Consider the following 27997-nt stretch of genomic DNA (forward strand, 5'->3'; position numbering starts at 1 on the left):
TTAAGATTTCCCAAGAAATAGAATTATCTAGCCATGGGATTAAGAAGTCTTGAAAGAAATCTTTGAAGATATGATGAAATCCATGAAGCAATTCACTAGGAAATTGTCAATTTTGCAAGAAATCTCTCCATACAAGAAAAAATTTGTGAAATTTTCTCTCTAGTTTCAATCTAAGCTCTCTGTATCAACAAACTTAATGAGTTTTCTCTTCCTAGTTGAAGTTTGAACTGAAGCCTTCTTGTTCTGAAGAAGGTCCTAGCATTGCAATGCTGCTCTGAAGAAGTCCCAACGTTGCGTTGCACAGGCGCGCACACAAGTTTTTATTTTTTCGTCAACTTTTGGAGCATTGCAACGTTGTGTAGAGCGTTGCGACACTACCCTATTTTATAGAAAAATGGTGCACTTTGTTTTCTAGCGTCGAGCTAATTTTGAGCTTAGTGTTGTAGGGAGCGTTGCGATACTCCGAGCAATGCTGAAGTGTGTTGACTTATTCTTTTTGAAGGGCAAAGAGGTAATTTGTCTTGATTCTTTTTCTTAAGTGATTCTTTGGTGCCGTTTAGCCGATTTAGCTCCAACTTCTTCGAATAACTCCATTTGTGTCGGGATTGGAATTTACCTATCAAGACATTTTAAACAAAGAATTGAAGTAAAATTGAGAGAATTCGTATACAAAACATAGCTCTTAAGACCTATCAAAATACCTCCAACTTAGTTCTTGGTCGTCCGAACAAGTTGAGAATTAAAGTATGCTTACATTCAAGCAAAATATGAATTGTTTGATTGTTTATTTAAAGTTTCATTCATTTATTCAAAATTGGTTTATACAAGTTGGCACATTTTCATCTACACATTCAAATGGTCTATATATTCAAGTGTCATACACAATGAATTGATTCTCATCTCTTTTCTCAATGATCAAGGAAGTAAGGATATAAGCAAGCATTTAGAAATTTAAAGTTTTACTAACAAAAAGTTGAAGCTTATTTTGAAAAGAAAAAAGTATTTTTCTTGCAAAGTCATAAAAAGAAAAGACTACCATGTTTTTGTTTACTTAAAGGCCAAAACTAATAGAAAGGAGGCATCCAACTCTCAATTCCTCTTCGCCCTACACTAGTCCCGTTATCGGTTTAAGATATACCTAACTTGCATTGGAGAGAGGCAATTCTAATACACGTGTGCCTTTTTAAACTCATGCACATAAAATGTAATTAGCATTTCTTTTACCTAGAGGGATAGCTTTTACACTCACACCGTCGGGAACCTATCGCTCTTTTTTTGCGGGCCCAGACTAGACACGGTGAAGGTAGCTTTTTTCACCTCTATCCATGCGCACGCATACACATTAGTGAAGGTTATGTTAATTTGACAAGCTCGCTTTATTATTTTTTTATGCTAGCAACTTTTTTTTTAATCACTAGGCCCTTTTTGTTCCTCTTTGTTTAGACTTGCTACTCTAACAAGATGGTTGTTCTTAGACCAAATATTTTCCTATCGGGATAACAAAGAAAATTAAGTAGATATGATGTTTTTAAGATTTTTAAGATTCAAAATAAATGTAAAAAGCTAAGTATTCGATTTTTTTATGAAACTAAAAGATAAAGAAAGTTTATTTTGAAAGATAAGTGTTAAAATTTTGTTAGAAAATTTTAGATCTAAAATTTTGTTTGTATCCTTACTTGAAAGAGTGCGTCATCAAAATTTCATTGATAAAAATCGAGAAATTGTATAAAACAAATGATGTATAGAACAAAGTGAATGAGATTAATTTATGTGTTTTCATGCATTTAGTCATTCGTGAATTTATTTCATTCAAGGTAAAAATGGTCTTTTGAAGCATAAAGAATTCAATAGTCATATTTTTCAAAGAATCAAAATTATGCTAACAAGATGAATTAGAGCCTCAATTTTATTCAGATATGTCAGATTAAAGTCACAAAATCTATGTAATCAGTCAACTAATCAACAATCTATTAACCCGAGCTCAGATGCTCAAGGGTTCCAGACATGAATTTATGTGCAAAAATTTTGAGTAAGGCTCATTTTTAAAGCTAATCAAAGAATCCTAAAAAGAATACCAAAAACATGCAATGTTTCTCACCCTCAATTTCAAGATGAAACATTGTCCTCAATATTTAGAATAAGCAAATGAGTTCAAGAAACAAAAAGTAAGGGACGTAGAGAGAAACTTCCTTGGTTTTTGTGGTTAATCATTTATTTGCTTGAGAGAGAATTCTTTGCTTTTGTTTCTTTTTTCCTTGAGAGCTTCCTTCTTTTATTTTTATTTTTATTAACTTAAAAAGAAAAGAAAAAGAATCAATTATTCTTTTTATTAATAAAAAATATGCAAAAGTAAGAAAGAAAGATAAAAGAAAAATGAAAAGGAAAGAAGAAAATTTGTCCTATCTTTATAAATTTTGAGCGTCGTTTGCTCGACATTGGTGAAGAGGGGTATTATATATATGAGGGACTAGTCAAACACAAGTCCAAATTGGACTTGGTTTACATGTCTTTCATTGTAAATTTTGAGTATGTGCCCGTTCACCTTAAAGATTTTTCCTATTTCAAGGCTTTTTATTTTGACTGCGCCATAGGAGAATACATTAGTAATTTCAAAAGGACCTAGCCACTTGAACTTGAGTTTTCTAGGCATCAATTGTACTCTAGAATTGTGAGGCAAACTTTTTGTCCAAGAAGTCTTTTCTTATTAAGCCTTTGTCATGAAAAATTTTGGTTTTCTCTATATAAATTTTTGAATTTTCATAAGCATCTTGTCTTAATTCTTCTAATTGTTGTAACTGTAGGAGTCTTTCCTTTCTGGCTTAGGCTCCATTCAAATTACATTGTTTTACTGCCTAATACGCTTTGTGTTCAACCTCTTTTGGAAGAAGGCATGCCTTGCCATATACAATTATGTAGGGATTGTTCCTATGGGCATCTTAAAAGTGGTTCTGTAAGCCAAAGCGCATCATTAAGTTTAGAACTCCAATCTTTTCTTTTCAGGTTTGCTGTCTTTTCTAAAATGTTTTTCACTTCTCTATTTGAAATTTTCGCTTGGCCATTTGTTTGAGGATGATATGGGGTTGCAACACGGTGGTAAACTCTATATTTCCTCAATAATTTCTTGTGGTCCTATTGCAAAAATGAGTTCCTTGGACACTTATGATGGCCCTAGGAATTCCAAATCTAGAAAAGATGTTATCTTTTAGGAATTTTGAAATAATAGAAGAATCATTTGTTCTAATGGGGATTGCCTCGACCTGCTTGGAAACATAATCTACTCCAAGCAAAATGTACAGATAACCAAACGAAGAAAGAAATGGACCCATGAAATCTAATCCCCACATGTCAAATATTTCACAAACAATGATGGAATCGAGAGACATTTAATTTCTTTTAGGCAAATATCCAGATTTTTGACACTTTTTACAAGACCTGCAATATGCATCGAAAAAAGTGAATTCCAAAATAGTCCTAAATCTAAAATTTTTCTAGCAGTTCGTTTTGGAAAAAAATGACCTCCACATGCATGTTCATGACAAAATGACAAAACAGACTCAAAATCTTCGTTAGGGACACATCTCCTAATGATTTGATTTGAGCAAAATTTTCATAGATAAGGAGGATCCCATACAAAGTATTTAGATTCATTTTTTAGTTTAGACCTTCTAGATGAAGACATGTTAAAGGGAAACTTACCCGTAATAAGGCAATTTACCATATCAGTATACCATGGTAGGACGGTAGTTACCTTAAAAAGGTGTTCATAAAAAAAGTCTTTTGTAATTGGAATTAACTTTTTTTCTTGCATGATTGGACTTAGATGGTTGGAAATTGAATTCTCAGATCCTTTTTTGTCTTTGATAGTCAAGTTGAACTCTTGCAAAAGAAGGATCCATCTAACAAGTATGGGCTTTGATTCTTTCTTCATCATGAGGTACCTACGAGTAGTGTGGCCAGTGAAAACAATTATTGAAAAACCAAGAATGTAAGATCTAAATTTACCAAAGCAAAAATAATAGAAAGAAATTCTTTTTCTGTGGTCGAATAATTGATTTGAGATGAATTAAGCATTCTAGATGCGAAACAGATCACATGGCACTTCTTGTCAACTTTTTGTCCTAATACTGTCTACTGCTAGGTTGCTAGCATTGCACATGATCTCAAATGGTAAGTCTCATCGGGGTGGTTCGATTGGGGTTGATGTCAACTTCTCTTTGAGTGTGTCAAAGGCTTCCTTGCATTCCTTCTTGAAACCAAATGTGGCATCTTTTTGAAGTAGGCTTGACAAAGGGAGTGCAATTTTTGAAAAGTCCTTAATGAACCTCCTGTAGAACCCTGCACTACCAAGAAAAGAGCGCACTTCCCTAACGTTTTTAGGATAGGGTAGGTTAGCTATGACATTTATTTTTTCTTTATTAACTTCTATGCCTTTAGAAGATACAAGATGTCCTAAAACTATCACGTGAGAAGCCATGAAGTGACATTTTTCATAATTCAAAATCAAATTTGTTTCTATGCATCTTTTCAAAATCAAACTCAAATTGTGCAAACAATCTTTGAAAGAATTACTATACACAAGGAAGTCATCCATGAAAATTTCTATTCACTCTTCTAAGTAGTCAAAGAAATGCTCATCATGCATCGTTGAAGGGCATTACATAGCCCAAATGGCATTCTCCTAAATGCATATGTATTATAAATGTAAGTAAAAGTGGTCTTTTCTTGATCTTCCTATGCTAATTGTATTTGATAAAATCTAGAAAAATCGTCAAGAATACAAAAATATGGCTTCCCGACTAGCCGTTCAACCATTTGGTCAATAAAAGATATAGGAAAGTGATCTTCTTTTGTTACCTCGTTGAGTTTTCTGAAGTCTATACACATTCTCCAACCGTTTTGCACTCTTATTGGAATCATCTCACCTTTATCATTTTTCACAATGGTCATCCCGATTTTCTTCGGTACCACGTGTATTAGACTTACCCATTGGCTGACTGGGTATATTATTTTGGCTTCAAATAGCTTGAGGTTTTCCTTGTGAACATTTTCTTTCATGGTTGGATTTAGTCTTCTTTGTGGTTGAACGGTTGCCATGGCTCCATCCTTTAGGGAAATTCTGTGCATGCAAAGGGAAGGGTTTATCCCTTTGATATCATCCAAAGTCCAACCGTTTGCTTTTTTGTGGTCCTTCAATGTTTCTACTAGTGAGCATTCTTGAGAAGATGTGAGTTCTCTAGATATGATCACAGGAAAGGCTTTCTCTTCTCCGAAGAAAACATATTTGATGTGAGAAGGGAATGGCTTAAGCTCAACCCCTATACCTGAGATTCCACAACATCATTATTAGAATAATTATCATTCAATTCAAAATCATTTGAAGTAAAGAAAGAGTCAATCGAAGACTCATTGTCATCAAGATCAATGGAGAGGCAACCAAACAATCCAATTTTTCATTAATAGAAAACAATAATTCATCAAACATGTCGCATGTATCTATGGAACAAAGAGACAAATACTCCTCTGAAAATTTCATGGCATCATAAATGTTGAAGGATTTTACCTCTCCATCAAATTCTACTGATAAAGACCCCTTATCTACATCAATTCTAGTTTTTGTAGTTTTCATGAAGGGTCTACCAAGTAAAATATTAGAAGAAGAAGTAGAATATGGTTCATCCATTTTCAAAATGTAAAAATCGACTGGAAAGATTAATTCTCCAACTCTAAAAAAAACATCTTCTATTATGCCTAGAAGTTGTATGTATGACCTATCGGCTAGTTGTATGCAAACATTCGTTTTTTGTTGGCTATTCAATTTAAGGTATTCATAAACATGAAAAGCATGACGTTTATTGAAGGACCTAAATCTAGCATACCATGAGCGATAATTCTATCTCTTATTTTGCATGGCAAGGTAAACATTCCCGGATCTCTACATTTTTAGGGCATATCTTTTTTTTTTTTTTTTTTTAATAAAACAGAGACATTCTTTCTAACAGTTACTCTCTTCTCTTCCTTCCCTTTTCTTTTCTTAGTACACAATTCTTTTAACAATTTCGCAGGATGTTAATTTGTACCTTTTTTAAAATCTCAACAAGCTTTAGGTCGGTATCTTCTACCTTAGGTCTTGCTAATCTACTAGAGAATGGTGCTTTAGGTACATACGACTCTACTTTAGGAGGAGAGTAATATCATACCTCGGGAAAAATAGGAGTCTCTTTTGGTTCACTTACCTTGCTCTCTTGTTTTTTCATTAACTTTTTTTGCTTCCTAGAAGAAGATTGAACCGGGTTTACATATTGAGAGGATGAGGGGATTTCCTTACCGCTTCTGAGAGTGATTGCACTTACATTTGCATGTTTCGGTTGAGCGAGGAGCTTTCCAGATGATTTACTCTCAAGCTTGCTTACCACAGTTGCAAGTTGCTTGATTTGTGTGCCCAATTTTGAGAAGCCTTGTCTAGTCTTTTGTTGAAAAGATTTTGTGTCTTATTGAAGTTGTATGTTGTCCTTTTGCAAATGGTGGAGTTCCTATTGAAATTTCAAAGAGTGGTCAGCAAGGGATTTCACTATATCCTCGAGATACATACCTGAGGAGCTTGAAGAAGATCGAGTTTAGCTCGCGTATTTCCTTTTAGATCCCATTTGAAATTGGGATGATCTCGCCACCATTGGTTATAAGTTTGCCTGTGGGGATCATACTTCCTTTAGAAACCTCCTATTGCATTCACTTGAGGTTGACCTTGCCGGCAAGCTTCAGAAACATGTCCAACCACACCACATGCTCCACACGTTTAAATATTGGGGAGTTCTCCTGTAAAACCCGAGTTTTAATTACCTTACTTAAGTGTGTTTAAGGAAAGGACTGGATGTTACAAAAGTTTAAGGCTGATATTACTATTATGTTATTAAAAGTTAATGTGGAATTGTAGGGAATTAGGTAAAGGATAAAGAAATGAAGAGGGAAATGTTAAGTATGAGAAACTTGGCTCTCGGGTGCTTAACAAGCTAGCCTTGCAAAAAGAAATTTTGGCCAAGTGCTGGTTGTGAAAAAGGTGGCTGAGCATCGAGTAAGCACAAGGCAGGCATCGAGTATGTGTGATCGAGGAAGGATCGTGCATCGAGTATGTATGTTAAAGGAAGGATCGTGCATCGAGTATCCCCATCGACCATTAAGTTTTTCTTCGAGTATCAAGTTTTGTACAAAGTATTCTACTTTAAACCCTAAGTAAATTGGACAATTGGATTAATCTTATCCCTTAAGATAATAGTAATTGAGGTGGCTCAAGGAGATTTCATGCAGAAGTTTGAGTAGTGGTATAAAAAGGAAATAGGGAACTTCAAGAGCTCGTTTTGGACGATTCCTTCAGGCAAATCAAGCGATCTTGGTACTGTTGGAAAGCTCTCTAGGAGTCTAGTTTCTGAACCTGAGCCATTGAAAGGAAGCCTCATCGAAAGAAGGCCGAAGAATGAAGGAAGAAACGATGGGTTCTGTTTTCGTGTGAATCTAAGCCGTTGACGAAGAAATTAAGATCCAGGCCGAACCACATGGAATTTCAAGCTGAAAATTTAAGGTAATATTGTTATCACTTTTATGAGTAAGTTTGTAGAAGGAACTTTTGCAAGATAAGCTCTGGGGTTTGAGTTACATATTTTGAAATTTAAACCTAGAAATCGTTATATGAGCCGACAACTGTTTGTTTGAGAGCCGATGGTGAAGATTTGAAGCTCCAAAACAAATCATGAAAGTTTTTAGGCTAAAATTTTGAAGTAATGTTGTTAACCTAATTCTAAGAAAGTTTGTAGAAGTACTTTCCTTCAGATAAGTTCTAGAATTCTAGTTATTTATGTTAGAAATTGAATTTGGAAAGCCTTATGCGATAGGATTAATATGAGCTTAATTCTGAAAGTGAGTTTAAAAGGGAGACCACGGCCAGTAACTAAAGTATATTGATATGTTCACAATGTTGACATTAGTAGGAGAAGCTCATCAATCTTAAAAGTATTTCTCGAAGACTGTGAGTGACTCTAATGTTTACAAATGTTTATGAATGATTTAACAAGTCATGCTTTAATGAAAGTTACTTATTGATAGCCAGCCTCAAACATTTGCCAAGCTATTTACTTTACTAATATTTACGAATTCTTGATAGATTAATAATTTATAAAGTATGGGTAGGTATGGTTCAGGCATGATGTTCCCAAGTGATTAATGCCTAGTGCTTATGAAGTATGTGGCCCTAGACAAAGGCTGAATAGTTATCGCATGCTATTAGGGAAAGAATTCTACAAGACAAAGCTAAGTGTGATGTTTATGTGAAGAACTCCTAGTAAATTATCTTTAACTCAATACCTCGAAGTGGTAATCGAGCTTAGAGATGGTTAATGATAGGATCCTAGCCACGTACACATAGGGCAAATGGAATTGGGAAGGTGATGGACAGAGGAGCCACAACCCAGGAAATGAACTCAATTTTCAGTAAAACTTGTTAATAAAGAATGCGGTGCATTGAGTTGGTTTCGTATTAGCAAGAACTATGAAGAATGATAAACCATGCAATTCCAATGCTAATTGATGATAAGTTTATATGTTTTCCAGCAACTAAGTTTCATGAGATTGCTTAGCATTTTCCTTAAGTATGTACTTGTTTTATCGCATGCCAAGGTGATATGTTAGTCTTATTTCAAATTAAGTATTCTATGTTGAAGCATGCGTTCTAAAGACTATAGCTAAGTTTCTACAAATGCTAAGCTAAACGCTATGTTATGAAAGATTCATAATATATATGATTTTAAAATCATGATATGCTTTTAGTAAGCCGAATACTGAAAGCATGGAAGATGTTTAGGAACTGCCTAAGGTGTTGACGGTACTCAGTAACTCCATGAGGACGTAGAAAGTTTTGATAGAGAGGCCGAAGTATGGGTCTCCTAGGCCATATTTCAGTAACTTAAGGCCGAAGTATGGGTCTCTTGGCTTGATACAGACGTTGGGAGCTTAAGCGATGAATGCTCGTTCTCAACTAAAATTCAGGAAGTATTCACAGAATGTTATATGTTTTATGCTTCAATTTTTATGGAAGTTGTTCGATGAGTTACAGTCAAAGACATAAATAATGGTCAGAAGTGACACACCTTGACTAAGGTTATAGTGAAAGATTGGCCAGAGGGTCTCTCTCCCAACCAAGTTTTAGTTCAGTTGGACTAGAGAATTTGCTCTCCTATAAAGATGTTTAATGTGGAAGTCAAGGCTTAAAGGCCTCCCAGAGCTTATGCCTATGTTATGTTTGGTTAAGTGTAGAGAAGTTTTATGTAAATACTTGCTTTACTAGATTCTCAGTTTTCAGCTATGGATTTCAGTTCATGATTTCTTTGTTAAGCATGTTTGATATGTATGTCTTTTACGTTTCAAATGTTAGTCACTCACTGGGCTTCTAGCTCACCTTGTTTAAATATTTTCTCCACAGGTAGCAGTCATCCCCAGAAGACGACTCTACTGTTGCTTTGCCACTCAAGACCAAATTGTTAGAAAGTCCAAGTGTGGTTTATGTATAAAGTAGTACACATGTATTATGTAATGTAGGGACTAGTTGAGTGTGTTAGGCTGATTGATTTTATAAAGTATATGAGTTCTATTAATGAAGAGTAATGTAGAACTCTGTTAATGAATGTTATTGTATTAAGTATATGGTTGAGTATATATGCATTTCAGGGTTCTAAGAGAGGTGAAACAAGTTAGTAGGTAGTAAGTGTCAGAGAAAGGGTTGGTAACTGCTGCAATCACATCTTCTTACAGCTTTTTAAAGCTGGGAGGGGGTGTGACACCTCCTTGAGCAATCTGAATAAAAAAGGAAACTAGATTAGATACTTGAGTTCTTAACTCACTAACCTCTTTAGCTTGAACATCATCATATTCAAGAGTCCTTGATCCAAAATTCTGTGAATTATCCTCCATGGTTGATATTAGCTCACTAGCTTTAGTGGGCATTTTGTTAGCTAGAGCTCCACTGACGGCCGCATCAATATTGCTCCTTTCAGATAGAAGCAATCCTAAATAGAAATACTAGATAAGGTATTGGTTAGAAAATTGATGATGGGGAAAGAAAGCACAAAGTTCCTTATACCTTTCATATAGGGACTCTTTTACCAATTGCTTTATACCATATATTTTTTCTTCTAATATTATTAGCCTTAGATGTAGGGAAAAAAATTTCTAAAAACTTTTTCTTAAGACCATTCCACGTGGTAATCAATCTCGTTTGAAAGTAGTACAACCAATATTTGGCCACATCCTTCAAGGAAAAAGGAAGGACCCTAAGATTAAGTTGTTCTTGTGTTACCCATGTGGGCGCATACCATCACATACCAAATGGAATTCTTTCATGTGTTTATGTGGGTCCTCATCTGAACTAAACTAGGTTTCAATTCAAAAGGTACCGTAGTTTCCGGATATACTATACATAACGGTTGTTGAGTGTAATCCAGTTCGGCAAGCTCTCTTAACGTTTGCTCCATTTCTTCACCTATAGTATTTGTTTGTATTGGTTCCTCTTCTTGACTCGATTCTTCAAATTCTCCTTCTTCTCTTTTTGTTCTTTCCTTGTAGTTTCCTCTCCTCATGGTCGATATCTACAACAAAATCACAAAGCACACTCTGAGAGGAGTGGGTCATGCACAAAAGGAAAGTTTAATCAAACTAAATATTTTTTGTTTTATTTCCTTTTCTTAAAAAAAGGAATTCAAAGATTCTAAAAGGCCAATTGCATGGTTCCTCGGAAATGGTGCCAATTTGATTGGTGCAAAATGAATGTCATTAATCCTATCTTACCTAAGAAAATGAAATTATAATGCTCGAACACTAATACGTAGTTAAAGTGGTAGTAGGAGGTTGATCCAAAAGGGAACCTCTATTAATTGGTTGAGAATAACCTTTGAATTAAAAAAGATATCAACTTAGGGGGGTTTTGTTTGTAGAGAAACTAAAAAAAGAAAACTAACTAGAATGAAGATGAAAACAATTTATAACTCAACTTACTATTTTTTTTTAAAGAAAGTTGGTTGATAGAAAAAGATTCTTGGGAAATCTTGTTACTAGGTTTAATTCTATCACGTTCTTGAACAATTACTTGAAAATTCAACATTCCATAATCCAATAAGGAAAGACCCTTAAAGACCCCTATAGCCAATTAACATGAATTATATCAATTAGCCAAGTAATTGACTATATGACCCTTAAAGACCCATATAGCCAATTAACATGAATCATATCAATGACCATGTACTTACAAGCAATATGTGAAGGGTCAACGCACTATTGATTGGTTATATCCAATAGAAGCATAACTATATCTATAGTTCAAATAGTGCAATAGTCGATCTTTAGTGGACTAATTGACATTGAATGAAGGTTGATTAATTTAATTAAAAAGTTTAATTAATTAATCAAGTATCATTGGAGCTTCAATCTATACATCCATAAGATCCTCTTATTAGCTCAATAAGGATTAATAAGAATCAATTAATTTTGGATTGATTTGAATTGTTCAAATTAATTGAAGGGAAGTAATTATATAAGATATAATTAAGATAATGTATATGATATATTATAATATAAAGTTTTAATGAGAGAAATAAATATTTAAATATGATTCAAATATTAATTATATGAATTTAAAATTAATATGAATATGATTCATATTAATACTATAAGTTAAATAAGAGAAAAATAAACTATGGGTTATATTATATATGATATAATATAAATCGTAGGATATATGTTACATGTGATATAACATATAGTTTAATATGATATATATTAAATTGATTAATATATATATTAAATTAAAAAAATGGGGAGGGAGTTATTTAAACAACTTCCCTAAACTCCCATTTTTTTCTATTCTACATGTAACACGAGATAAAAGGATCAAGTGGGTTTTTTTCTTCCTTGCCCTAAAAATTGAAGCAAGATCTCTCTGTATATGTGTGGAATTTCTCTCAACAAAACTCTCTCCATCCCTTTCATAAAATTAAAACGCAGGCCCACATAACTCTATGTGATTTTCACCTTGAGAATAACTTAGAAGATCTTGTGGTGGTGTTCAATTTGGAGCATCATTTACTATTTTGGATTGTTGTCTTTCTGGTGTTCGAGTTTGGGAGAAGGTGATAGTTTGTGATCATTCTTGATTATGGAGAGGATACGTGAAGGCTTTGGTTCTTTAAGGGTAAGTTTCCAATTCTCTAATTCCTCTCTATAACAATCTCAGTAGGGAAAAGCATGCTTAGAATTAATTATGTTTATCAAAGTTTTCGTCCCTCTGAATTATAATGTTATGTAAAACAAAAATGGAGCACAATAACAGTCAATTGCTTCCACTTCAAGGTATTCCAAACCCTTCAATTTGTTGAGGAAGAAGATGAGAACTTTTCTGGACCTAGGCAACAAGTGACACTAGTAGATTTCCTTTCAGAGAACTTTTACAACGACAGTTCGAATAAAGCACTAAAAGTCATTGCGTGTCATGCTGCCAACACAACAAAAAGTGAGGATACTCCTTTGAGTTCATTGGAGACGGTGGGAGAATTAATGAATTTTATCGTTAAACATAAATAACTTGTTGTCACTTCCTCTGGAGACTAAGACGATTCTCATCGATGCATTGTTAGATTCAAATGCATCTAATGCTCTGACCTCTATAACGCGCACATGCGCCTCTTGCTGTACATTTATAGGTTTCTCAGATGAAGATATACTATTGGGATCAAAACTTCATAATAGGTCATTGTATGTCTTAGGATACATTCGAGAATGGAGGTTGGTTAAATTCTCATCGATAATGGATTAACTGTCAATATATTGCCTAAGATAACTATGAAGCAATTAGGAATCTTGATGGAAGAACTATCAAATAGTAAGTTGGTAATTCAGGACTTCAACCGAGGCAGCCAAAGCACGGTAGGCATCATACGCTTAGAACTTATCATCTATAATCTGAAGGGACACACATTGTTCCAGTTCAGAGTGCATATAAGTTGTTGTTGGGTCGTCATTGGATTCACGAAAATAGAGTGATGTCTTCAATACTACACCTAGGATTCAAGTTTTATCAAAATGGAATTAAGAAAGTTGAAACAGACTCCAATCCATTCTCAAAAGTTGAGTCTTACTTCACAGACGCGAAGTTTTACTTGGAGAATGATGGTGTCGATGAAGCAATGCCTATGGAGACCCTTTTAGTAAAGGATGAAAGTGAACGAGGCTAAGATCTTGGCTAAGATCACAAGCAGATGCAAGGAAATAATCAAGCGACAAGGCAGCTGTCTCTAACTCTAAAGAGAGTGAGGCGTCCACCAGCATTACAAAGATTACGATTTTAAAAGACGAAAAAGCTTCAAGCCTTCTAATCTTATGTTATGTTTCTTTGTCGAGAAGTGAGATGGGCAAGTCTCCATTTGTGGAATGCTCGAAGGGATCGAGGGTCGATGATATTGAAATCTTAAAGGAGAATTTTGTTACACTGCTCAGAAAGATAATGAAACAAGAAATTTATAAACCAAAGGTAAACCTGATGAAAGTAAATATGCCTGAAACAGATGAAAGATGGGTTCGACCCTAAGGCTTACAAGCTGCTGGCAAAAGCAGGTTATGATTTCGCAGCTCACACTAAGTAATAGAGCTTGAAGATCTATGAGCGGCCTGAGCTTTCTCCTTCCCAAATGAAGCTTTTGTAAGAATGCCTTGTTATACCATCATCGTGCAGTGCATTATTTATGGTTTAATTATTTAATTAGAATATGTTTTTTTAATTAAACTAAACCATAAAAAGCATGAATATAGGGCTAATCATTAAAATTTGAAACTAGTTTTAAAAATTAATTATTAGAAATCGTCAATCTATAATCAAGAATTACATGTAAACATAGGACCATAGGATAAATCAATTAATTTTAACTTGTTTAAAATTAATTAGACCTAAGATCACTTTAATTCTAATAGGATTAGAATTATTTCTTACTTAATATTACAATAGTTTTAATGAACTAAGTAGGAAAAACATTATTATGATTATAAGGGAACTCTATCGGTTAAGTTCTGTCTAGGCTGGAGGTATTTAAGTTGATGATTTATGGAACACCTCCTACATGGGAACTACTTAGAACTTGAGTTAAATTGATCATAGTTTAATGTTAGCATACAATGTCACTAGGTTAATTAAGAGGATTAGTTCGGTAGATAGATTGGCTTAGCCAGATCTATCTAAGTTAAATAACCCTAAAATATGGTAGGACACTTTAGTGGGAGGAAAAGTATAAAACAAGATATTTATATCAAGTTTTGCTTCTATGTCCCTGTACGTTCATAACATGAGATCCATGCTTGGCTTCATGTTGCCTTGGGTGCGGCCTCTCTTCAGAAAGTGTTTGCATGGGTCAATAACAAGGTGAATGGGAAATATGTCTATAGTAAGTGGGAGCGGAGCGTGTATCAACGTATCCATCGGTCTCCACCCCCAGGTCACACCTTGAGATTTCCATGATCCGCCTACGTGTTATCCTGGAGAAACCATCCCTTCGGAGGGCTTGATCATAGGATTCAAAACATGGTGAACTCCTGAAAATGATAGGGTCACTTAGGTTAATTACCAATATTTTTCTTTCTTAATGGTAGTCTGTTGGTGGTACCTCTAGGATCTGAAAGTGGGAGAGTTATAGTTATGGGGATGAGTTAAAAGTTAACTAATCCTTAACCGAACAATGGTGGCTAATGTCTGTAGGAATTTTTGTTATTATGATATTAGAATTAGCCAAGAGCTGTCTCATTTCAGAGGAGGCATGACTGATCACCTTTCGATGGTTGTTGCTCTAAACCCCTGAAGCATCGTTACAAAAACTAAATCAATAGTTTATTAGGGTTCTATGATTGCTTATTTTTGCTAAATTGATTGGATAGTTTGCAATTGTTTGCTTGTGTAAGTGGTTAAGGCAAAGATAACGAATACGGTCAATGTTTGTTTTTAATTTTCAGCAATGTTTTCCTCAATAATTGTAGTACTTAAAAATGAAAAACTTGTCGACCATAATTACTCTATGTGGAAGTCTAACTTGAATATGATTCTTGTTGTTGACGATCTATGGTTCGTCTTAACGGAGGATTGTATCCCAGGCTACGAAGGATGCTTATGACCGGTGAATAAAGGCCAACGAAAAGGCCCATTCCACATCATGGCAAGCTTATTTGAAGTTCTGCCCAAGAAGCATGAGGTCATGGAAACTGCGATAGAGATTATGGAATCTCTCAAGAAGATGTTTGGACAACCGTCCTATTAGCTCCACCATAATGCCCTCCAATATATTTACAACTGTCACAGGAAATAAGGTACATTTGTTCGAAAATATGTCCTGGACATGATGGTTCAATTTAACGTAGCAAAGGCAGATGGAGCGGTCATAGACGAGCACAGTCAGGTTGTGTTCATCATGGAATCTCTTCCGAAGACTTTCCTATAATTTCATAGCAATGCGATGATGAACAAGATCCAATATAACCTGACCAGTCTCCTTAATAAGCTACAGACTTACTAGACTTTTACAAAAAAATAAGGGATCGGTTGAAGGACAGGCAACGTTGCCCAATCCAAAAGAAAGTTCCATAAGGGTTCATCCTCTAGAACTAAGTCTGTTCCTCAATCTTCTACTTCGAAGAATATTCAATAGAAGAAGGGAGATAAAGAGAAGGCTCCTACTACTGTTGTAAAAGGCAAGGGAAAGGCCAAGTTGGCTGACAAGGGTTGGTACTTTCACTACAATGTAAGATGGACATTGGAATAAGAACGACCTTAAATACCTCGCAAAGAAAAATAAGGTAAATATGATTTACTTAGTTTAGAAATGTGTCACACTCCGCCCCAGATTACTCTCTTACCCTAAAAGAAAATGTGGCGGCAGCAATTACCAATCCATTTTCTGGTATTTACTGCCTAACTAACTTGTTCAATCTGTCCTAAACCCTGGTATACATACATTTTATCAACATACTAAAGAGTTAACTCGAAACTTAACACATTTAAATTACAGGGTTTTGAACATTGTTCATACATACACTTATGTACATTACAACTTAGTGAGCCCAACATACAACACTAAGTCCCCATATGACAGACATATGTGTACTAATAATTACAGAGTCATGAATTTCTTCAACCTGTGTCTTTGAGTGGTAGAGCAGAAACAGAGATGTCTTCTGGGAAGTGACCGCTACCTGGGGGGAGGAGGGGGGAAGGAACATTTTGAAAACATGAGCTAGAAGCCCAGTGAGAGACTAACATTTAAAACAAAGGTATCATACATAAAACTGATAGTAAAAATGAAAGCTTTAATTGGAAACATAAACTTAGGTAAACAACATTCACATTAAACATTATAACATAAATGAACTATTCCTCATGTTGAGAGTGGCCCTCTTGCTTAACTCCCAACACTTGGCCTCTTTCCTGAAAGTGAACCCTCTTGTCAAACTCTCTACTTTACTTAACTGCATTACTACTTAGCTGGGAGAAGGAACCCTTTTGTCCAACTCTCCATGCTACTCTGGGTTAAGGTGTGTCGCCTTTCTCCACTACCTTCCACCTAGCTTTCCTCATAACATATGCAGGTTAAGGTGTGTCTCCTATATCGATCACCTTTCTACTAGTCTTATCTCTCATACGTGCATGTAGATTGGATCCTATCATCAGAACTCATATCTAGACTTAGCCCAATACCTTCGCATCTAGTTCTTTAGTACTATACTGTTCATATTTAAGACTGAGTTATTGGGATTAATGTCCTAATTCTCCTGATAGTCTCGTAGTTTGTAAACAATCTGTAAACATATTGTTATTAATGAAATAAGTGTTATTTTATAATCATTCACTCAATCCAATAAACTAAGATCCCAGGTTATTTTATGTAACTTAAGCATGTATGTGGAGACATACAAATGGATCATGCCTTAAGTAATAACCTAACTGGTCTGTAGTATAAGGATAAAGAAGGGATACCTTATCCTGGTGACACTACGGATACGGTCCGCTTTGTAGATGTTACAAGTAAAGTGCTACAAATGGTTTGATCATGACCATTCATATGGAGACATGTGAACGAGGGTATCCTATACAAAGAGTTTGTATAAGACTGGACCACAAGATGATTAGTCTCTTTATATAACGTTATTCATAATTGAGACTTACATTTATCTAGTGTGACCATAGGTGACATGACCTTTAATCCTGAGTGAGTTGGGAACTCCTGCTCATGAGGGCGGTCCTTTGATTTGTATGGGTAAGAGTGGTCAGATTTCTAACTCAACAAGCCTACCAGTTTGGGTATTCGTCTGATTGGGAAGCTGAGAACTTAACTACATAAGACAAAATTCACTCCTTCCTCGAAGTAGGGGTAAGTAGATAAATTGCTCCCTTAAGAGCTAATTCCGGGTCTTGAACATAGTGGCCACACCCTCTCTTGGGAAGAGAGGACTCAGTCATAGTAGGACTATGGCTTATTGTTCATTAGAGGAATCAGTGGTACCTAAGAAGTTAAATGCAACTATAGGGGAAAAACGGTAAATTGGCCAAACTGTACTTACAAGTTATTTGTAAAGGGTCATTGCTCTGTTGATTGGTTATATCCAATGGACACAAAAATATATTTGTAGTGCGAAGAGTTCAACTGTCGGTCTTTAGTGGAGTGGCCAACAGCTAACGGATAGTGGATCTCGTGATTAAAGAGTTTAGTCAATTATTCACGTACTATTGGAGCTTTAAGCTACAGGTCCATAAGGTCTCCTTGGTAGCTTAATGGGTTTAAGTTGAGAATTAGATTTTTTGTTAATTTGAAGTGTTCAAATTAACAAGAGAAAATTTAATTATATGTGATATAATTAAATTAATTAAATTATATGTGATATAATTGATATGATGTATTAGATATCATAATATAGAAAAAGAACTATGGTTTATATGTTTCATATGATGAAATAGTAAAACTATAGGTTATAAATATAATATGATAAGTTGGTTATCATATTTATTTATAATATATTAATTCTATGATAATTATTTTTTTTCTTTAATAACCAACTTCAGTGGGAGGTTACACACAGTTATGGTAACTGTGAAATAAAAGGAAAATGGTTTTCCAAAATCAGATGATGATTCATTGTATTGTTTCACAAAAGAAAAGACTATCGAGTAAAAGTGTTTTACTAAACAATAATATCTCATAGAATAAACGATTGTATATCGAGTTTACTATATGATATCGATACTACATGATTGAGTAGCAAGTCTATATGATAGGCTTCTTCTTACTAAATGATCGAGTATCTAGTCTATATAATAGTCTATCTCCCACTTACTCAATCGTCTACCTCATTCATTCCTCTATCCAAAGTCACATATAGCCCACAACTCCTGGATTCTCACACCGAGAATACCAAGATAACTCTTGTGGTAGTGTTCTAGTTCCATTTGAGGCTCGAGGATCGAGTTGAAGTCGATTGTGATCGAGGTTCATCCAGTCGTTCGTTGAGATCAAGTTCTAATCGTTGCGTTCAAGTTCGTGTTGTTGAACTAGTTGCTGAACGATCGAGGGATACTTGAAGAAAGGTTCTTCAAAGGTTTGTGTACTCTATCCCTTGTTTGTTCATCTATAAGAAGCATGTTGTAATTTATAGTATATGCATAATCATTTCTGTTTAGACTGTAATTGTTTGAGTTCTTTAACAATGAAATTTGGAACGATCCGCTTTCGCTCAATGGATTGCCATGTTTAGATTTCCTTCATGAGCTTCAGTACCTTCTCATTTAGTCCTTCAGTACTGAGCTATCCATGTTGAAGTCGTATTTAGGACTGAGCTTCAGTACCTTCTCATTTAGACTTTCAGTATTGAGCTATTCATACTAATCTCATATCTAAGACTAAGCTCCGATACCTTCTCTTTTAGTCCTTCAGTATTGAGCTATTCGTATATTCCAAGGCACATTCTTATCTCTTTATGACTTAGTTGCCCTAAAACATTCAGTACTAACACATACTCATGATCATATATCTATTTACGAAGGCTCTCTTGGCTAAAGTGTTTGAGAGTCATCTAGAGAGTCCAAGCCTGTGAGATATGCATATAATATAATCTAAGGTAAGTGGGAGATGTGTAATGGGTATAAGGATGCCCTAGTTTATTGTATTTGTATATTTACTTTTCATGTGATATGCATTATACATTTGACATTTCCAGCTTTGGATTATTTATTGTATATATACATCCTACTAATTAGAGTTTTAGTTCAAGTGGAAGTTTGTTAAGTTTTATGCTCTAAAACTCGTAGATAGTAAATGTAACATTTGACCAATCATTAATAAAGTGTCATTAATATTTCTTATAATAAATAGTTATTATTTATCTTGTATTTATCTTGCCTAAATAGTCCTAATCCAATAAACTAACATCCTAGACTGTTGTACGAGTCTTGAACTGTATGTGGAGACATATGGGGATCAATGTTCAAGATACAGCCTAAAAGGGCCAATAGTATATGGTTAAGGTTGGGTATCTTATCCTAGTGACACTATGGATAAGACCCATTTTGTATTTGATACAAATGCAATGACCCAACAAATTCTTATAGGAAACATGTGAGTAGGGGTATCATATACAATGAGTTTGCATAAGACCGGACTATGAAATAGTGACCTTTAAATGTAACTCCATTGACTAGTTAGGTTTATATTTCACTAGGCTGACTTAGGAAGCTTAGTCCCAATTTTGAGTAGATTATGGACTCCTATTCATGAGGGATTGTCCTTTGATTTGTATGGGTGAGAGTGGCCAGTTCGCCAACTCAATAAGCCTACCATTTTGGGGACAAAACCAAGTGGGGAACTGAGAACATAATTTCACAAGATGGAATTCGCTTCTTCCTGACTTTAGGGTAAGTAGATGATATTCCCTTAAGTGGTGTCTCTGAAATTTGAACAAAGGGCGCGACCCTCTCATTGGCTTGAGAGGGTTTCTATTTAATTGTTGAACCATAAACAAGTTGTTCATTAGAAGATCACTAGTACTTAAGGATACATTAGTAAATAAGAGGTAAAATGGTAATTTGACCCAGCTGGTGTACAAACACTCGTGAATGATTAACTTGCTGTCATTGGTTAATATCCATGTACACAGAAATATATCTACAGTGATAAGAGTTCAACTGTGGGTCTATAGTGGAGTGTACCCACAGTTAATGAATATTGATTAACTTGGTTAATGAGTTTAGCCAATTAATCTCATGTCGTTGGAGGTTATAATCTGTAGGTCCATTAGGTTCCACTGGTATTGAGGTAATTAAAGTAATTTGAAATGTTCAAATTTACTAAGGGAAAGAATATAATGTATGGTGATACATTATAATATAGAGTTTATATTTTAAGTAAATTGTATAATATAAATTTATTTTGAATTCGATGCAAAAATTAATTTATGATTAAATATTTGAAGAAGTTCAAATATTAAATTTAATATGAATAGAATTCATATTAAAAGTATATGTTAAAATTAATGTGTATTAGATGCACATTAAACTATAGGTAGTATGAGAGAAAACATAATTAAATATGATTCGATCATAAGGTTAAATTAAATATGTGTTATCTAATTTAATGATTAATTAATTGGAGAATTAATTAATTGTTTATTTAATTTGATTTGATTAAATTAGATTAATTGAATTAAAACTATAGGCTATGAGAGAGGGTTGTATTAGAATATGATTCTAATGCATATCTACTTAAATATGAGATATTTAATTATTGATGATTAATTTTATTAATGAATAATTATTTTATTTATTTAATAAATTAAAAAAATTTATTGTTATTTAATTAAATAAATTAAAATTGATTTAATTCATTGGTTAAATAAATTTAAATAAACTTGTTGTAACTAACTCCCCAACGTGGGGAGTTAAATGGGACTGAGAGAGAAATCTTCTCCCGACCTCCTTCTCTCTAGTTAGTTTCTACATCACAGAAGAAAAAGTGATATGCATAATTTTTCTCTCTTGGCTTCTGGCTTTTTTAGATTTTTTCACCATAGAAAATTTCCTTTAAAGATCCCACCTACTTCTACCTCACTAGTCCAAGGAGAATATTGGAAAAACCATTTTGGTGGTGTTCACTTGATTTGCAGTAGAGGAATCAAGATTATAGATCCAATGAAAGAAAGGGATTCAAAATTTTATATTCTTTGTTCATACGGTTTTGAGAATAAAGCTCATTTGGTGCCCCAAATACCTATCGGGCCCAGCGGGCTGCCTTGGGGCCACCCCGGGGACCAATTTTTGTGCGCAAACTTTCAAGAGGGCAAAAATGTGAAAATAGACACAGAGGTTAAGAACGATGAAAAAAAGTCGTGCGGCAGACGGTTTTGCGAACGGAGCTCATTTCATGCTCCAAATGGCTATCGAGCCCGGTAGAGCTGCCCTGGGCCTAATTTTTGTGCGCGAACTTCCAGGTGGGGCGAAAATGTGAAAACGGACCCAGGGGTTAAGAACAATGAAAAAAAGTCGTGCGCACTGATGGTTTTGCGAATGGAGCTCATTTGGTATGCCGAAGGGTTATCGGGCCCCGCGGGGTTGCCCTGGGGACCAATTTTTATGCTGGAACTTTCCGGCGGTTGAAAATTCGAAAACGGGCCCAGGGGTTAAGAAAGATGAAAAAAACCCGTCTGCGTAGATAGTTTTTCGAACAGGAGCTTATTTCGTTCCCCAAATGGCTATCGGCCCCGGCGGGGCTACCCGGGCCCAATTTTTGTACACGAACTTTCCAACGGGCGAAAACGCGAAAACGAACCCAGGGGTTAAGAATGATGAAAAATAGTCGTGCGCGCAGACAATTTTTTGAACAGAGCTCATTTGGTTCCCAAAACGGCTATCAAGACCAACAGGGCTGCCTAGGGCCCAATTTTTGTGCACAAACATTCTGACGGATGAAAACGCGAAAACGAACCCAAGGGTTAAGAACGATGCAAAAAAGCCATGCGCGCATACGATTTTGTGAACGGAGCTCATTTCGTGCCCTAAATGGCTATTGGGCCCAGTGAGGCTGCCCTAGGGCCCAATTTTAGTGCGCGAACTTTCCGGCGGGCGAAAATGCGAAAACGAACCCAGGGTTAAAAACGATAAAAAAACCCGTGCGCGCGTATAGTTTTGCGAATGGAGCTCATTTGGTGCCCAAAATGACTATCGAGCCCGGCGAGGCTGCCCCGGGGCCTAATTTTTGCCCACGAACTTTCCGACGGGCAAAAATGCAAAAACTAACCAAGGGGTTAAGAACGATGAAAAAAAACCTGTGCACGCAAACGGTTTTGAATACAGAGTTTATATGGTGCCCCAAATGGCTATCGGGCCGACGAGGCTGCCATAGGGGCACAATTTTTACGCGTGAACTTTCCACCAGGAAGAAACGGGCCCAGACGTTAAGAACGATGCAAAAAAGTCGTGCGCGAAGACGGTTTTATGGACAGAGCTCATTTGGTGCCCCAAATGACTATCAGGCCCGACGGGGCTACCCCGGGGCCCAATTTTTGTGCGCAAACTTTCGGCGGGCGAAAACGTGAAAACGGACCCAGGGGTTAAGAACGATGACAAAAAGTCGTGCGTGCTGACGGCCTTTCGAACGGAGCTCATCTGGTGCCCCAAATGGCTATCGGGCCCGGTGGGGCTGCCACGGGGCCCAATTTTTGTGTGCAAACTTTCTGATGGGCGAAAACACGAAAATTGACCCAAGGGTTAAAAATGATGGAAAAAAATCGTGCGCGCAAACCAGTTTGCGAAGAAGTTCATTTGGTGCCCCAAATGTTATCAGGCCCGGCGGGGCTGTCTCGGAGCTCAATTTTTGTGCGCGAACTTTCCAACGGGTGAAAACGTAAAATCAGACCCAGGGGTTAAGAACGATGAACAAAAGTTGTGCGCGTAGATGGTTTTGCAAACGGAGCTCATTTGGTGTCCTAAACAGCTATCGGGCCCCGCGGGGCCCAATTTTTATGTGCGAACTTTCCGGTGGCCGAAAACGCGAAAACGAATCCAGGGTTAAGAACAACGAAAAAAAGTCGTACGAAATGACGATTTTTCGAACGGAACTCATTTTGTGCCCCAAACGGCTATCGGGTCCGGCAGGGATGCCCCGGGCCCAATTTTTATGCACAAACTTTCTGGCGGGTGAAATCACGAAAACGGACCCAAGTGTTAAGAACGATGAAAAAAAGTAGTGCGCATAGACGATTTTGCGAATAGAGCTCATATTATTTCCCCAAACGGCTATCGGTGCGGCGCGGCTACCCCGAGGCCCAATTTTTGTGCGCGAACTTTCCAGCTGGTGATAACGCGAAAATAGACCCAAGGGTTAAAAATGATGAAAGAAAGCCATTCGTGCAGACGGTTTCTGAATAGAGCTCATTTGGAGCCCTAAACGGCAATCGGGCCCGGCAGGATTGCCCCGAAGCCCAATTTATGTCCGAGAACTTTCCGGCGGGAGACAATGCAAAAACAGGTCCAAGGGTTAAAAACGATGAAAAAAAGACGTGCGCGCAGACGGTTTTGCGAACGGAGCTCATTTGGTGCCCCAAACGACTATCGGGCCCGACGAGGTTGCCCTGGGGCCCAATTTTTGTGCATGTACTTTCCAGCGATCGAAAACGCTTAAACGGACCCAGGGGTTAAGAACATTGAAAAAAATTCGTGCAAACAGATGGTTTTATGAACAGAACTCATTTGGTGCCCCAAACGGTTATCGAGCCTGGCGGGGATACCCCGGGCCTAATTTTTGTGTGCAAAATTTCCGGCGGGCAAAAATGCGAAAACAGACCCAGGAGTTAAGAACGATGAAAAAAGTCGTGCGCGTAGACGGTTTTGCGAACAAAGCTCATTTGGTACTCAAAATTGGCTATCGGGCCTGGCGGGGTAGCCTTAAGGCCAAATTTTAGTGCGCGAACTTTCCGGCGCGTATGCGCAGACAGTTTTGCAAACGAGAGCTCATTTCGTACCCCAAATGGCTGTCAGGACCGGCAGGGCTGCCCAGGACCTAATTTTTGTGCACGAACGTTCTGGCGGCTGAAAATGGTCAAAGGAAAAGGGACGTCTGATGGCCAGGACGGAGCCCTATGACATTTCTGAAGAAATTCCTCTCACCCCCCTATCACAACAAGGCAGAGCTACGGACCCAGGGGTTAAGAATGATTAAAAAAAAGTCGTGCGTGCAGACGGTTTTACGAATGGAGCTCATTAGTGCCCCAAATGGCTATCGGGCTCGACGGGGCTGCCCTGGAGCCTAATTTTTGTGCTTGAACTTTCCGGCGGGAGAAAACGCGAAAACAGACCCAAGGGTTAAGAACGATGAGAAAAATTCGTGCGCTAGACGGTTTTGTGAACAGAGCTCATTCGATTCCCGAAATGGTTATCGTCTCGGCGGGGCTGTCCTAGGGCCCAATTTCTGTGCGTGAACTTTCTGGCAGGCGAAAACGTGAAAACGGACACAGGGGTTAAGAACGATAATAAAAAGTCGTGCGCCAAACAGTTTTGCAAATGGAGCTCATTTGGTGCCCCATATGGCTATCAGGCCTGGTGGTGCTGCCCTGGGACCCAATTTTTGTGTGCAAACTTTTCACTGGGCGAAAACACGAAAACGAAACAAGGGGTTAAAAATGATGAAAAAAAGCCGTGTGCCAGACTGTTTTGCAAATGGAGCTCCTTTGGTTCTCTAAATGGCTATCGGGCCCGGTGGGGTTGCCACGAGGTCCAATTTTTATGCGCAAACTTTCTACCGGGCGGAAATACAAAAATGGACCCAGGGGTTAAAAACGATGAAAAAAAGTCATGCGCCAGACAGTTTTGCGAATGAAGCTCATTCGACGTCCCAAATAGCTATCGGGCTTGGCGGGGCTGCCCTAGGGCCCAATTTTTGTGCCCGTATTTTCCGGCAGGCTAGAACGCGAAAACAGACCCAGGGGTTAAAAACGATGAAAGAAAACTGTTTGCTAGACGGTTTTGTGAACGAAGCTCATTTGGATCCCCAAATGGTTATCGAGCCCGGTGGGGCTGCCTCAGGGCCCAATTTTTGTGTGCCTAGGGGTTAAGAACGATGAAAAAGCGTCGTGTGCCAGACGGTTTTGCGAATGGAGCTCATTTGGGGCTGCTCCGTGGACCAATTTTTGTCCCCGAACTTTCCAGTGGGCGAAAACGCGAAAACAGACCCAAGGGTTAAGAACGATGAAAAAAAGCCATGCGCTAGACAGTTTTGCGAACGGGGCTTATTTGATGTCTTAAATGGCTATCGGGCTCAACGGGGTTGCCCCGGGACCCAATTTTTGTGCGCGAACTTTCCGGCGGGTGAAAACGCGAAAGTGATATTTTGGCTATTGGGATAAATAAAATATGATTTTACTTTTTCCAAAAAGAACGGTTACACGACTTGAGTCAAGACTACATGATTAACTCAGAGACTATTCGATAGCCTCATCGCCTACACGATTGAAGCAAACTTTGCTATGCGATAGTGTGTTTCTTCCTTCAATCGTCTTCCTCCTCCAATGTCACAAACTCCCTCCCAACCAATATAGCTAGAGCCCAGCACTCCTGGGTTCTCACCCCGTCGCCAAGTGGTAGCATCCTCCTTTTTGGTTCGAGTTTGGTTGCTGTTCAAGAAGTTCTGTTTCTATTTGAAGTGTTCGAGTTTGTTCGAGGGATATACATGAAGAAGTGTTCTTGAAAGGTATAATCTCTAAACTTTTTTTCTTATTAGAAAGCATGCTATAATTTATGTTATGATGGACTATTTTACTGTAAATGTTTGTTTCAATCGAAACGAGAATTGGATTACCCGCTTTCGCTCATAGGTTCTCTGTAAAACAAGTTCCTTCAATTGGTATCAAAGCCAGGTTGTAGTTCTGATTCCAAATTCCAAAGCCAGGTTGCGTTGGCTGCATGATTGCGTAGGCGCTCGGGGGTAAACGAGCATGTGGTATCTGATACTTAACGCAAGGCATGCGTGCTAAACGATCGTGTAGACTATCATACTCATCGCATAGTCATTAGCTACATGATCGCATAGTATACGATTCTCGGTGCATGCTACACGATTGTGTAGACTATCATGCTCATCGCATAGTCATTAGCTACACGATCGCATGGCTAATGCTACACGATCGTGTAGAGTTCTCTACTCGATCGTGTTGCGTTAGTTGCATGATTGTGTAGGCACTGGGGGTAAACGATCGTGCGGTATTTGACACTCGATGCAAGGCATGTGTGCTAAACGATCATGTAGACTATCATGCTCATCGTATAGTCATTAGTTACATGATCGCATAGTATATGATACTCGGTGCTATACATGTAAACTATACATAGTCGTTAGCTACACGATCGCATGGTATGCGCTACTCGACGCACGTTGCACGATGACGTGGACTTTCATGCTCATTGCATAGTCCAAAGTTGTGCGATCATTGCTACACGATTGTTTATACTTGACGCTCGTTGCTCGACGATCAGAAGGATTGCTACACAATCAAGCTGCAAGGCTTCAAGGCGAGCGGTTCAAGACCCGGTTCACCTATTTCGAAACGAAGGACTCAAAATTTTGTAATAGATTAGCCTCTTCTTTTCCGGTTTTGAGATATACTATCCCGGTCCATCAACTTTATTTAAATATGCATTTGATGTATGTTTATTATATATGTCATATAGTTTTTAAAACCCACCATAGGTTATGCATATTTTTTTTCATGCATCATTTTATATTATAAGTATTATAATATATTACTATGCATGTTTAAATTACATTAAGCATGTTCATGCATCATATAATATAAGAGTGATAATATATATATGCATTATAGCATATCCATGCATCATTTATATTATAAATGTTATAATATAAGGTTGTATGTTGGCATGGAATGTATGCTACAACTTAGCTCATTATTATTTATACAAAAGTTATATATTAGTAATGAATGAATATTGCAAGAAGCATGACACTACCTTAGGTTCATTTATAAGTGTTATAAATAACTTATGTATGTCTAGCTAGTAATGTTGAATGGTTTTAATTGCTTCATTTTTTATAAAAGTTATAATTAATGAAATTAGAATTAAAATCAATAATAAAGAGTTGCATGCACACCAGGCTTTAATCATTTTTTAAAAGTGTTTTAAAATTTGATTGAGATAAATCTAAAATCACATTTCTAATAAGATTAGAATTCTAAGTTTAATCTTTTAAATCGGATTAGTAGGATTAAATTGATTCTAATAAAAGATTAAATATGTAACAAATGTACCTATAAGGGACCTTTTGTTTAAGGCTGGTTCTGGTTAGGGTTGGGGTACTTAAGTCGATGAAAACGTCGCACCCCTACCTGGAAACCTACCTGAAAAGGTGAATTAGATAGATATATTACATGCATGCATATTTGATGAAAGTCTATTAAAGAGTTTAATAAGACTTGAATCAAAGTTGTTTAATCATCAAAAGCAAGTATTGCTTTTTAGCAAATTAAATAAATCACTTAGATAAAATCAGTAGTCAAATTTCCTAAGTTAATGAACCTTAGGTAGAACATTTAGTTGGAGGTAAATAAGGTATATGATACTTCACTTTAACCTCTTCACGTTTCTCCTTAAAAGTTCACACTGTGAGATCTATCCTCGACCTCGAGGCACCACGAGAGTGTCCTCTTACTGGTGGCATTTGGGTAGGTCAATACCAAGGTGAATCAAGAGAATGTTCATAGTAAGTGGAAGCCAGACGCGTGACAACATATCTCTCAGTCTCTCTCATTAGGTTGGATAAAGTTTTTGTGCATCGCCTTGTGGCATCGTGGGTGTCCCCCTAAAGGATGACAGTTTTGCACAACTCTTTATTTGATCTCCAGAAAGGGATAGGGTTGCTTTAATCTCTTGTCCTAATCG

General features: G+C 36.9%; 1 long non-coding RNA gene across 1 annotated transcript; it reads right to left on the reverse strand.

Moving 5' to 3' along the window:
- Positions 1–44: 44 nt before the first annotated feature.
- Positions 45–27454, reverse strand: LOC150038664 (uncharacterized). Its single transcript, XR_016524751.1, has 3 exons — positions 27367–27454; positions 3749–5321; positions 45–616 (listed from the first exon to the last, which is right to left on the reverse strand). It is a non-coding gene; the product is annotated as an uncharacterized LOC150038664 (long non-coding RNA).
- Positions 27455–27997: the final 543 nt, after the last annotated feature.

This window comes from Benincasa hispida, chromosome 1 (genome assembly GCF_027475165.1).
Source record: "Benincasa hispida cultivar pf3 chromosome 1, pf3_genome.v1.1, whole genome shotgun sequence".
NCBI lineage: Eukaryota > Viridiplantae > Streptophyta > Magnoliopsida > Cucurbitales > Cucurbitaceae > Benincasa > Benincasa hispida.